This window comes from Strigops habroptila, chromosome 4 (assembly GCF_004027225.2).
Source record: "Strigops habroptila isolate Jane chromosome 4, bStrHab1.2.pri, whole genome shotgun sequence".
Lineage (NCBI taxonomy): Eukaryota > Metazoa > Chordata > Aves > Psittaciformes > Psittacidae > Strigops > Strigops habroptila.
Window position 1 is genome coordinate 80,600,981 of NC_046358.1, and position 13,593 is coordinate 80,614,573.

Here is a 13,593-nt window from a genome sequence, read left to right on the forward strand (position 1 = left end):
GATAGGGCTTGGAGAAGGGACTTGGGGGTAAAGGGGGGTTCTTGCCAGGATACATCCCCTCATGAAAGGGAAGCCTTTGGCAACCTTCAGCTGCGTTAAAACAGCTCAGGCATCATCTCCATGATCCCACAGGAGCATCAAGCAGTGGGGAGGCTCCTTGGCACTGGGGGAGCCCTCCCCAGTATGGCATGCAGGGCTCCAACTCATCACAGGGAGGCATCACTTCCAGCACCCGACCCAGCCCAATGCAGGCAGGAGAAAAGCCACAACTAGGAATTATTTACAGCGGAATGAATCTCTCTGCTCAGGATGGGTCTGTCCTGGAGATCTGCCCTGTGCCTCTGTCCTGTGCAGCACACCTAGGAGAGGGGCGTATGTGTGCAGCACCCCATCTCCTCCTCCACAGTAAGCACCAGCACTAAAATAATTTCTGGATGCCTGGAGTAATGTCAAAGTGAATAGAAAAAGCAAAAAAGGACTTCTGAAGCCTGTGTGGCAGTCCAGCCAACTCCATCAGGCAGAGTCTACTGCTACTACAAACTCATGCAGGGTATGTCCCACTCCGGGATTTCAGGTTGAACGTGAGATGTTTGGTCTGCTCTTCATGATGCTCACACATTCTGGCTGTACCTTGATGGCAGCCCCCTGTCTCCTACCCACCCTCCAGGAAAGCCCTGCTCCTGTCATCACTTGCAAAACCCTTCCCTCCAAAGACTGCCAGGAAAAGGCTTGCATGACCTACCATGTGCAGTGCCAAATGCTGGGATCAGCTCTGGCTTGGAAACACCCAAGCTACAGCCAGGAGCACTTCTGCACTCACTGAGATGTCCAGCGCTCCCAGCTCCCTGCCAAAGTGCACTTGCATTTTCTCAACACATTGAAGGAAGGCGGCAGGGGAAGCCTGCGGGGGAGAAGAGCTTCACTCCCCTCTGCATGCAGCAAGGGACCACTTCCATCTGCTGGGACAGCCTCTGCAAAGCCTGACCATCAGGAGGGGCATGCAGGGGACAAGACTTCCTGGAATGAGCTGGGCTTGCAAACACCCTGTTTTCCCATGGAAGAAAACGGGGTTTCCCCCCTCACCTCACTTACAGCATCATCAGGAGCAGCAGCTGCTGGGAGTCAGCAAGGCAATGCATAATTTGGCTCCTGAAAGGACTCCCTCTCACTTGCTTCACCAGGACATCTCTTACTCAGCAGTTGCTAGCTTGCCTGCCCAGGGTGGGCACCCCACGCTGCAAAGGCTTATCCCACATGCCCTGCATTATGTCTTCTTGGAGGACACAGCCATCATGCTCCTTTTCATCTTCAATGAGCGGTGATTGCCAGGAGCCTATACCCTTCTCCATTTAGTTTTATGCCCAGCCACCTTGGTCATGGGCTCTCCTGCCCATCTAAGCCCTGCAGTAGCTGTGTTGTTCTTTCCTTATGAAGCTCTCCATGGCCATAGACTGAATTGCAACTAATATTTCTGGGGCTGTCACTGAGCAACATCTGAGCTACATCCTCCAGGCAGCAGCAACCCAGAGATGACCAAAAGATCTGGTTTTACTCGATTTCTGCAGATGAGGAGGTGTTCTGTGTCTACGGCTGAGCAGAGGGTCTGGTCTCCTCTGCTAAATCCCCTTCTCTTCTGTTGTTGGCTGCTCCTAGTCCACGTCCCGACATTCTTCCTCCCATGGCAGCTCCCCAGAATTGCCAGCCCAAACCTGGGCTCCCTATGGCAAGACAAGTGTTGGTGACACTACACCAAACCTCACCAGTGCGCCCACCGGGATCCATCAGTGTAACAAACCAAAACTGATTTCTCTTTCCCTTGCTCTTGAAGAGGATATTGTTGGGTTTCTTCCTTTCCAGATCATGCTCTCCAGATTCAAGTAAAACAGAACAAGTTCTACTAGACCCTTGTGTGCCAGACACTGTGAACCCACAACAGCAAGGCAGTGCCTGCCCTGCAGATTACTCTCTGCAGCACATACGTATATTTATATATATCATCTTCACTACATAACCGGTTATTTTGCACGTAAAGCAGCCTAAAGACAGGCCAACCTCAAACTTAACTTGAAGCACTTCAGCTTGCAGGCCTTTATAACAGCATGGCTGCCCCTCTGGGGTCTGGGAGCCAGGGAGGATGCTGACAAAGGAGAAAGAAGAATGACAGATGCTCCCTGTGCACAGAGGCAAATAGAGATGGGACAAGGGGAGAATGGAGCCTAAAGGGAAAGAAAATGAGCGTGCATGCACACACACACACACACAAAGACAGGCAAGACAAAGGAAAGCAGGACAAGCAAAAGGATCAGAGCTGGAGGAAAGCACCCTACATGCTTGGCGAGGGCTGTTTGCAGCAGCATCTTGTGCTGCTTTGTGAGATCCATCCGGGACACATCCACGTCGGTGAACCAGAATCCTGACACCAGTCCCTTTGATAAATATTTATCGCTCCTGGCTCTCTATCACTTCAGTTTCCACCAGATTAACCCCGATTCTTCCAACAAAACCCACCCTGATGTTGTGCCTGACACACACACGCCACGCTGACCTGCCTTCTCCTCGTTCCCCATGGCTTTTGCTTACATTCAGCTAAGGGGAGAATTTACTCTCATCAATCAGGACTGGATTTCTCCCATGCCATGTAAATAATTTAGAGGCACAAGCATCCATGGCACTGTTTCTGTGCAGCCCAAACCCAGTGCCAGGAATCTTGGGAAAAGGGCCCAATAATATTGTACCAGTCCAAAGTAATTAAAGTGCATCATTACATATAAATTTGTAATTAAACACTTTAACGTAATCATCCCGCACAGCACGATTCCTGATGAATTAATTAAAAGAACTCCAGAAATTAATGTTTTACTTGTCACCATTGTTGTGCTAGGCTGTAGCTGTCTCCCCGACTATTCCTGCAGCATGTTGTGAAGTAATTATACAATTACTGGGGAACGGGAAGGCCCAAAGTCCCAACAGAGGAGAGACCTGGAACAAAGTGGAAATAGCAACCACAAAAGGCAGCAGCAAAGCCAATCTCCCCACCTTCAGCCCCAGCAGAGGGGAAGGGTGAGGTTTCCACCAGCTCCATATCATGGATATTGTTCTCCCAGGTTGCAATGTCTTGTTCACATCCATGTGTGGGCACACGTAGGGGTGGCTCCAGTGCTCTCCTGCTGTCTCAGGTTGGCTTCCTTCACCCCAAACAAATGTCCCTCATCCTTACACCCCATCCTTGTTCTGCAGAAGCAGAACCAGAAGTTAGTGTGTCCATGGCAGTCACACTAACACTCACCCCTCTCTGTATGTGTCTCCCTGCCTCAGTTTCCCCCATCTTCCTCCTACAGCTCAAGGTCTGCTCCCAAAGCGGGGAGTACTGCCAGCATCACTCTCCATCCAACCCTCCTTCCACCCAGACCTCCTAATATCCCTCCTTTGTGCCCTACATTACACTGGGCTTCAGTTTCCTTTCTCCATCCTCTATATCGAATGCGGCTGAACAATTTGGCCCCCCCAAGGCCAGCCACATCCTTCCCATCTCAACAGCTCCATCGAAGTGCCACCAGCAGCACGTCTCCTCCTCCTGATGGGACCAAGCCCCAGAACATGCCTCCTGTAGTGGTGAAGGGGTTAAGGCTGGACTCAAATTGAACTGTTGGATGCAGTGGGCAGCGTTGGTGCCTGTCGATCCATCTGTTTGTGTGTGTGCATGCATATATCCACACACAGCATGAGGCTTGCCTCCTGCAAAATGCTCCTGAGGCTGTGCAGTGCAATGCACATGGGGTATTCCTGCAACACCAGAAAGCAAAGCAAAGCAAAACACAACTCCTGTTGTGTTTTTTCCATGAATGGTATTCCCAATACTGGTTTCTACTGCTCCTTGTGCCCAGCAATATCCATTACTATCCCAAGCACCACCTCTGGTCTCACCTGGATGAACCAAGGCTGCCACATTACAAGTCTCTGCTTCCAGCCTGTGACTTGGTGTCATGGCAATCAGTGGCTTTGGGTTTTTAATTCCTGTTATTTTCTGCCCAGCCAAATAACATGAAATACACTTTGGTTTCACAGCAGCAAGCCCAGGGCATCAGGCAGAGTGGGGAAGGCTTGGAAGAAATGACAGCACCTTCTGGATGAAGCATAGGATGGGGACCCAGCAACTCCCCGGAGCAGGCTAAGGGACTCATGCAGCGTGTGCCTCTGTTTCCCCATCTAGAGATTATGTTTAACTGGGGCTGTATTAGTTAACATTTGTACAGCTCTTTGAAAAAGGAAAGTGTTTGAGGCTTTAAATCCTGCCAGTGGGAACAGATCAACAAGATTTCTAACCCTTCTGAAAAATTAAAACTTTTGCCAATTAAGCTGGCAAACGCATGGATGTGAATCTAAAAACCTCTCGAGCTCGAGACCAAGACTGCAGCCTCCTGAGAATAGCCTCTCCTGGCTGCTCCTCGCACTCCTCCCGCTCACCCGTGTCAGAAATACATCAAGCAACCAAGCTATAAGCAGACACATACTTGAAATGTAACTAGGCTACAGACGGAACTGCAGCAGAGCTACTGCTCTGGACATTTAAATGGACACCATTAATGTGCAGATAACGTCTTCTCCCCAACTGCTTGAGCTGGTATTGCAAAAATGTCATAGTAAAGCTTTATTTCCTCTAATTTTGCAATTAGCCCTGTAATCTGAGTTGGAGCTTTGATGCTACAAGCTACTGATGATCTCTGTATGTATATCCATATCAGCATATGCACTGCAGATTTGCACCTTTGCATGCTGAGCTGATGATCAGCAGCAGCATCAAGACAAAGACCCTGGCAATAACCATGGCTGGCAAAGGGGAAGGGCACTGCCCATTCATGCCACACATGGTTGGAGAGGCTTCTCTGGAGTTATGGAAGCTGAAAGAAAACAATGTGGGACAGTGGCAGAGCAGCCCAACACCACAACGATGGATGGTGAAGCAAATCACTCAATAACTGAACACCTCCTTCCCCCCCAGGCTAACTTCCGCCCTGGGATATCCCCACACACAGAGCTCTTGGTGGTTCACCTGCAGAAAACAAACACACCGTACCCATCTGGTGTGTCTCCATCTGCTTGGGATGCAGCCCTGTTCCGGTGCCTTGGAGCGATGCTGTCAGAGATGTGCAGCATGGACACTGCTCCGCAGGCGCTGGGAAGCAGCATTCGCCTGCTTCTGCAGCTTGCTTGTCACCAGCGTGTGGATGAAGGTGCTGAAGATACACTGGAAAGGATAAAAACCATGCACGTGCAAGCACAGAAAGCACATGAAGTTTTACTCCCATGCCCAGCCCTTGGCTAGACACGGACAAGGGAAGACACCCAGATCATTGCACGAACTGTGACAAGAAGTCACTAACCACCCTCGTGTGCATGTAGTGGCATAGATGGATGAATACAGTAGGCATGTGTCATGATGCACATGTATCCAGGCAGAGGAAAGAGTGCACTTGGCAGCAGTTTTTAGACATTGATCCCATGGGCTCAGATCTCAGTGTGTGCCCAGCATTGCCTCCGAGAGACACAGGAAAACATGGAGGGTGGCAGTGGGTACACAGAGTTTGCCAGCTCAAACCTCTTTTCTCCAACTGACCCATGCAGCCTGAACTGAGTCACTTGGTGCCCCTGTGGGGCTTCCCCCTGTATGGCTGAGCCAGGGCTGGGGTGCAGCCTGGAGGGGCTGCCCCATCTCCCCCCACCCCAACCTGAGGAAGGGTCCAGCTCATAGAACCAGGGGCCCCTTCTTCACTCTTCCTCAGTCCCCAGTAGAATGATTTACCTTTCGGAGCAAGTCCAAGATATTAATTAAGATAAATCTACCTCAATTTTGAGATTCTCTTATCATGTAATTTATCAAAATTATGTTAATTATTTCTGTAGGGCAGCAAAATTATTACCTCTTCCGTGTCTTGATTTGTATTAATATTCATAATTTAATAATTCAGCATCCAAGCCATCTGGTTTGGGGAGCCACGCTCTTTCCCCTCCCTCTGACAGAGCCAAAATGCTTCCCACCTCCTTGCTCCTGCACCCATACAGGCAGCCCCCAATGCTTCCCAACCCAAACTGTGCTGCTGGCTCCTGCTGGCACCAATGTCCCCTTGGTCCTGCTGAGGATGCTGTGGTGGGTCTCGACCCCCTGGGGAGGATGAGCAGCCCCTTCCCCTGCACTGGGCTGAGCCTCTGTCCCCAGCGCTGTCTCAGCCCGGCAGGTGAGCGCAGCTGAATTGACATTTTCCACACTTTGTGATTTTTACACTGTAATTTGACATAATTAATGCCTACATTACTGCTGATAATTTAGCTAGTTAATTAAACTCGGAGGAGATAATTAAGGAGAGGCTACTGCTTGGACTGCTAATTGTTTTTGTCATTATTTTAGGGGCCCGACAGCTGCCGGCTGAGTCATCCTCCCCATCAGCTGATGGCAGTGCCACGGGTGCCATGGGCGAAGGGCTGGGGGCTGGTGGCGGATCGACCTGCCGGGGCCTGGATCGGAGCATGCAGATGGCAGCTTGGGGCTCTGCGTACACATAGCTCCGGTGCTGCTCCGGCCAAGGGCCAGTGCCCCCCGTTTGGGGCTGTAGCAGAAGTGGAGAGATGGGGAGAGAACTGAGTGGTGGGCAGGGAAGCAGCATCGGAAGGGGGCCTACAAGAATGCTGGAGAGGGACTCTTCATCAGGGATTGTAGTGATAGGACAAAGGGTGGTGGGTTTAAATTTAAACGGGAAGTTCAGGTTGGATACAAGGAAAAAGTTCTTTACTGCGAGGGTGGTGAGGCACTGGAACAGGTTGCCCAAGGAAGTTGTGAATGCTCCATTCCTGGCAGTGTTCAAGCCAAGGTTGGACAGAGCCTTGGGCGACATGTCTATGGTGAGGCCTCCCTGCCTACAGCAGGGAGTTGGAACTAGATGATCTTAAGGTCCTTTTCAACCCAAACCATTCTATGATTCTATATGGGGAGGGCAGGTAGTGAGAATGCTCAGGTCATTGGTCCATGAACACATTGGGTGCCCTCAGCTCATGCTGCAAAGGGGATCCCAGCACGCTTTGGGCTCACGTAGAAGGAGGAACACCAGCCACCCAGAGAGCAGAGACCTGCAATTCCCTACACAGCAGTGCCAAGTGCTCACCCTGGCTCTGGGGAAAGCCCATCTGCCTGCAAGCCCCAGGGCAGCAGGGAGTCCCTCGTCCCCATGTGGCTGCATTCCCTTTAACTCCACAGTGTTAAAACCAGCCCCAGCTGCCCCATGCTGGGGCACATGCCTTCTCCTACTTGGGTGCTCTGGCTTCATATTTAACAGTAGATAAATCCAAACACTGAAATCAAAAGCAGATGGGCAATGAACCCATCTGGTCCCCGAAGAGAAAAGAACATTGTTGGAGCCAAATCCCTGCTCCCCACCATGTTTCTTGTCTCATGGAGCCCTCTGCCAGCCCCATCAAAGTGGTCCCATGCCATCCACCCCAAGTCACCCCCTGCAAGACTTCAACCAAAGCCCCAGCCCCTCTAATCACCTGAAAACAGTGTTCAAAGCAACTTCGTGCTTGCGTCTCTTCCATGCTAGGCCACTTGTTCCTCTATCCTATTTGGCAAAGACCTAAAACTGGGATGGAAGCAGAGGAGCCCACACCCTATGTCCAGTCAGGAGCTGCGGCAGTGCAGCACATCGCTCCCCACAGCCCGGTGGGAGGAAGGCAGTTTGAGGCAGAACCATCACCTTACTCCTGCTCTGCAGCAGCTGGAGCAGCTTTGTCTGGCTTTCTTGATGTGCAAAGCCCCCACAGCCTCCCCCAGCCCACCTCACAGCACCACTCCATAGCCCCTGATGGCCAAGCATCCCTCCCCACCATGGGCAGCCCTGCCAGGCTGTTCGCTGCTGGAGATCTCTTTCCCTCCTCTGCTTCCTGGCGAGCTCAGTGCTCCGAGCTGGACGCAGGCTTGACATCTCAATCCAGAGATTAGGACAGAGACTGGTCACTTCCCAGCGCTGGCGAACACCCTTCAAATAATTTGATTAATCATCTCAGCCCCACTCGGCGCAGTTGGCATCCTCCAGAATCCAAACCTCTCCTGAAATGCTGTGTCAAAAACCCATAAAGCTGTTGTAAAAGGTTCAACCAAGCATGGACCAAAGCAGAAGCCGGTTCTCCAGAGGCTGCGCACTGGTTTGGCTAAATACTCCCTCTAAATATCTCTACTGCTAGCAGTCAGAGACATATGAGATGTGTAACAAATTGCACAGGGACTGCTTTCCCTCTCTCACTGTTAGGAAGAGATTTTGGGTGGTTTTTCTTTTCGCCTCCTGCATTTCTATTTATCACAACGCAAAAAAGAAACGTGCCAAAAGGGTTTTATATTTTCACTTGGAACAACAACATTTGGACAGCCCCAAGGATAGCAATTGCAGTAATCATGAAAAAGTAATACTTTGCGCTTCTGTAGTCCCTTTCATCCAAGCATCTCACAGCACTTTGCAATGCTGGCCCTGATCCTTCAGGAGCACAGGCACACGGATCATCCTATACAGGAATTTATTCTGCTGGGTTCAGTGAATTAGGACCAAGGGGCTCTGTGGGGGATCTGGAGTTGTTCACCCCCACGCTCACCGAGTCAGCTGCTCCATCAGCACTCACAAATGCATCCTGAGGTATCAGGTGATGTTTAAGTCTGAGCTCCTGGAGCCAGGGGACTGTGTCCCCAGTTTTCAAACCTCCCTAGTTTGTCATCTTGGTGCAATCCCTACACCACAAACCCTAAAAGCCCAAAAAGCAAAAGGAAAACAAGACAACCCAAATGTTCTCTCTTTTCCAGCATGGTGCTTTTTCGCAGGCTCCTCTCTCTTTGGGGTCGTGCTTCAGGATTTCTGTATTTATTTGCACCAGAAAAGACCAATTCCTGCACTCCAATACTCATAAAAGAATAAACCCAGCTGATCTCAAACTGCCCAGGGAAAACTACAGCAAGGAGAGCAATTTGCCAGAATCTGCAGCACTGAAAAGAATAAACCTCAGATGTCCTTGTTCCCAGTGCCTCTCCCTGCCAGAAAGACAACCATGGTCCAAACAGTTGATGGTTTGGTTGGGAGTTTCTGCTGTCATTGTTTTCTGGCTTGAAATAGAAAGTTTTCTTTCTTGCTATATTCAACGCCCTAAAGCCTTACCAGGAATGTGAGGCCAAAAGCCCCTGTGAGCAGCATCTCTCCTTCACCCACTCATGCCCCAGCACCAAAGAGAAGCCAACATTAAAGACAAAGCTCAGCCCTCCTGCAAGGCTCCTGGGGGTCATCCTCCCTCAAATGGAAACCTTGAATGTTTCCCCTTTGGCCTCGGGCTTCACACCTCATGGAAGACTTGCTATTGTTAATGAACCCTTCAGGTACAGCGAGGCAGTGGGAGGCAGTTTGCATTCCTCACCTTGAGAGACTATTGCTACCAGAGTGGTTTCCTTTAAGCATGAAGAACCGGCCCCTTCCTCTTCCTACCCCAAACCCTGCCTTGTTTATTAACACAAATGTAGGGACAATGATGGTTTTGCAAAGAGCCTTAGACAAGCCATTGGCAGTGCATCACCGTGACAGCTTGGCTGAGCAGGAAGCATTGTCCCATGGGAGCACCAGGACATCATCCAGCACTGGGCAACCTGAAGGTGTTTACAGCTACCCTGGGAAGAGTGGCCCAAGGTGACCAGCTCCAAGCCAGGGCTGACATCTCTCTGTACCATAATTCCTTCCTCTGTGAGGAAGGACGTGTTTGACGCACTTGGAGATCTACATCTGAGCAGCCCAGCAGCCTGCGGTTAAAACCCAGCTGAATTTCAAACCACCCTTTAACCTCTCTTACCTCTGTGCTATCTTTCAGTGAAATGAATCTCTCCTATCTGCCCAGCCCAGCATCTTCGTACCAACAGAGAGAGACTCAGCCTTGCCTTCCCTGATCCCCTTTTCCTCCAACATGCTCATGCCGACACATGCGCACGGGAAGAGCGCCCTTAGCACTGGAGGGGAGCGAGACGCAAAGGAAGAGCATTAGGTGGAATGAGAGATAGCAAAAGCACAGGCATATCAGACGTCTCCAGGCAAGATAACACGATAAATAATCAATCAATCCCTAGAAAATCCTTAAGTGCTTGATGTATCCTCCTGCAAATTGAATCACTTCTCCTACCAGGAAGTTCTCTCTTGTAAATAAATGAGAGCAGAAATGGCCCATATTGAAAAATAATGTTGTTAAAACCACTGATTAAGTTTTACACAAGCATATGAGAGCAAACTAAAAGGTTTTAGTTTTTTAATTTAAGAAATGAGGAATATGATATAATTTCAATTTGTGATGAGATAAGATGTTCTCGATATTGTGGCTTCAATTGGATTATATCCTAATGTACTTTTATAAAGTGTCAGGCTAGCTGCAGATTAAGGTATGTGTGTAATATTCTTTATTAACAATTTAATGGACTTGCTTTCACTCTATCCATCTTAATCAGTGTTTCCAGTCCACCTGGGAGATCTAGTTAGTGCAGAACCTGAAACTCCAACCTGATGAAAGAGGGAACTCAGTGATCCGTCAGTGTCAAAAACAAGAGAGAAGCACTGATAAAAGACTGTTGAGGATCATCTTTAACCTCCTGTCATCAGCACCACTCCAAAAGCTCTCAGCAACTGCTCTTGGAGTCACTCAATGAGACATATGTCCTCTTCAGATCTGCATCCTTCCCCTGTCAGAACATTAAAGGAGCTTTTGGCAACAGGCAGGACTTCCTGGATCACAAAACCCAGTTGCCTGATCTTGAGGGACCTGCTCCTATAATCCTATTTTACAGTCAAACACCAGTGCAAGAGCAGCCTGGTTGCGCGGACTCTCCAGCACTCATCCATAGCCCCTGCTCTGGTGCTTAAGACACTTCCATCTCATTTCCCTCTGAAATTTATTCATGACTAGTTTGTATCTGCATGTCCTGGTATGAACATTGGCCTTTAGCAGAACTAGCTCCTCTGCCTCCCTTGTGTTTATCTGTCTGCGCAATCACATCTCCCCTCAGCCTTCATTGTGCTAGGCTAAACAAGCTCTGCTTGTTTAGTTACCACTCATAAAGGGGTTTCCCGACACCTTCCACACTCTAATGACCTGTCTCTTCACCTTTTCCCAGTTTTCCAGACTCTACACAACACTCAAAGTCCCACCGTGCTCCTTAATACAAACAGTTTTCCATCTCTCCTGGAAAAGCCATCTCTCCAGATAGCTCCAAGCACCTTTTTATTTACACAACCGCTCGTCCTATGCTGGCTCCAAGCACCCACCTTTAGACACTCCCCAGGAGGGGTAAATCCTCCACCTCAATCAAGGCCCTTCATGCTGCAGGTCTTGGTGAGAAATTGCTATTTCACACACATTCAAACCCACCACAGGGTGACCAGGATGGCTCGTGATACGCTGCACGAGCTCTCACCGCAGGCTGGTACCCGCCACCCTTTCCCTGCCACTCAGACTGCTGTATGCGTGCACAAACAGTGACTTGGTGCCAGAAACCAGGAGCAGCCTCGTAAATAATGGCCAATCAGGAAAATAGTAAGAACTGTATATACATCTCACCTCCTTTAATTCCCTTGCGATGCAGTCATTCTGCAAGGGTGGGTCGGTCGTAGCTGCAGGTGTTCTCGGACGGAGGAGGAGCACCAAAATGAAGTTGTTTGCTGCTTTTGATTCCATCCCTGGAATTATTTACAGCTGCAGGCAATATTAAACTATGTAGAGCAAGTGTCCTCATTTACATGCTAATTCATTTATACCCTCTGGATTGATTTCTCCAATTCATTTTCAGCCCACTAACTCTTCTGATATGAATTATATTATCACCTTCGGAACAGCAGCAGGGAAATGTGACGAAGCCACCCCAGCTCTTCTGATCTCTAATTGCCCTCGCTGCTCAGAGCCGGCATGGCCAGCTGCAGCTTTGCCTCCCAGCTACCAGCACCCAGCTTCCATCTCCTAGAGAAAAACCAGCAGTCTGGCTCCGAGAGTGAATCATCCCACCTCCATCTTCTGGGGAAGACCCAAGTGCATGGCCCTTGGGCTTGATGCGTTTGGAAACCATTCCCTCTTTCTGCCTAAGAGGAGGAACCACCTCATTTCAGAGAGCAAAACCGAAGTCCATCTGTGTTCTGCAGCAGGAAGGCCTGGAGTCATGAGGAAATTGAATTAATCCTTGACTTCCCAAAGGCTTTTCTGAGGCTTCTTAGCTTTTCACAGCAGCCTCACACTGTACTGGGCAGATGCGATACATACCCAGTTCTCCTTGCCTTGAGAAAGAGGTACTCATGGGTTCAGAAGGACATGATGCCCAGGGGATGGAGAAGAGTGGAGAAGTCTGTCCATAGGTAACAGCAGCTGGAAGCAGCAGGGCTTTCCTCTCATTGCTGTCACTGATGGATGAATGAGGTTTAGGTATGCTTTTCCAGGAGACATATCCAAACGCATTGGCCTGCCACTCTGTAACACCTCATCGAGGTCTGCCAAGGCAACAGCAGAGAATGGAACTATCTCCTGTACTGACTCTACCGAAGCAGAAGGGTGAGTCTCCAGGACACCAGCTGGACATGAAGTACCAACAGCTAAGGAACCCACCAAGATGATGCTCAGCTGGACAAACCATCTGAGTCTATCCACTGTGGTTCATGCTGGTCAAACACTTCCCTCTCCCTCTGGCCCAAAGAAACCCAACTTGTGGGATAGACTCCAACACTGTGGTACGTATGGACACATCCAAATTGAATAAACACACATGGCATTTGGTATTTTAAAGACTTCCAGAAGCATTTCCACAGCCCAACTCCTGTCTTGCCTTCATACCCATCACCTTGTTTGAACAGCATGCAGCCAAGCAGATGTGCCGGAGGGACAAAGGTCCAGGACCCCTCCAAAATCCTGAGCAAAATGAAAGCTATAGGGAAATTAAGGACTTTTTTTGCCTGGCTGGCAGGGAAAGGACAGCTCTTTGTTCCTGATTTACATCGTCTGAAACAATTAACTTGTGAAAGCCGAGATACCGTTCCCCTTGGCATCCACCGTTTGTTATACTTCAGACCATTTCAAATGAGCACTTGAAAAGGAGAGGGAGCTCCTCTGCCCCCTGATCACTGGAGGGAGGGAGGAAGCTGTCCTAAATGGAACAACAGACTGTCCCTTCTTAATGCCACTTCAAAGCTCCTCGGACAGGAAAATTGATAATTGCGTCAAGTACAGTGTCTCTAAACTTCATCATTTAGTGCTGAAAACTGGGCTATTGAATTCGTATAATTCTTTGATCAAGACCAGTTAATTAAGTTATTCCCTTGATATGACTCTTATCACTTTAGTGCCAGACCTACATCACACTTATGCAATTCACACACTGGCTTTGATATGCATCGTATAAGCTTCCCAGACCATAATCACTGGGTTTCTGTAGATTTGCTGCTACCTTCCCAGTTTCACCAGTAGGATGGGCTATAGGTCAACTACTAAAAGACAGATTGTGCAGCCCAGAAGGCTCCTGGACAGACTGCAACAGGAGAAGCTATATATAGACTGAAA

General features: G+C 49.3%; 1 protein-coding gene across 1 annotated transcript in view; it reads right to left on the reverse strand.

The window, feature by feature from the left end:
• Nucleotides 1-9,756: 9,756 nt before the first annotated feature.
• The window catches only part of MICALL2 (MICAL like 2), a 34,026-nt gene continuing 30,189 nt past the window's right edge, over nucleotides 9,757-13,593 (reverse strand). The window contains exon 18 of the mRNA XM_030483850.1: nucleotides 9,757-11,748. The gene's annotated coding sequence lies outside the window, so the exon portion shown is untranslated. The remainder of the gene's footprint in view (nucleotides 11,749-13,593) is intronic.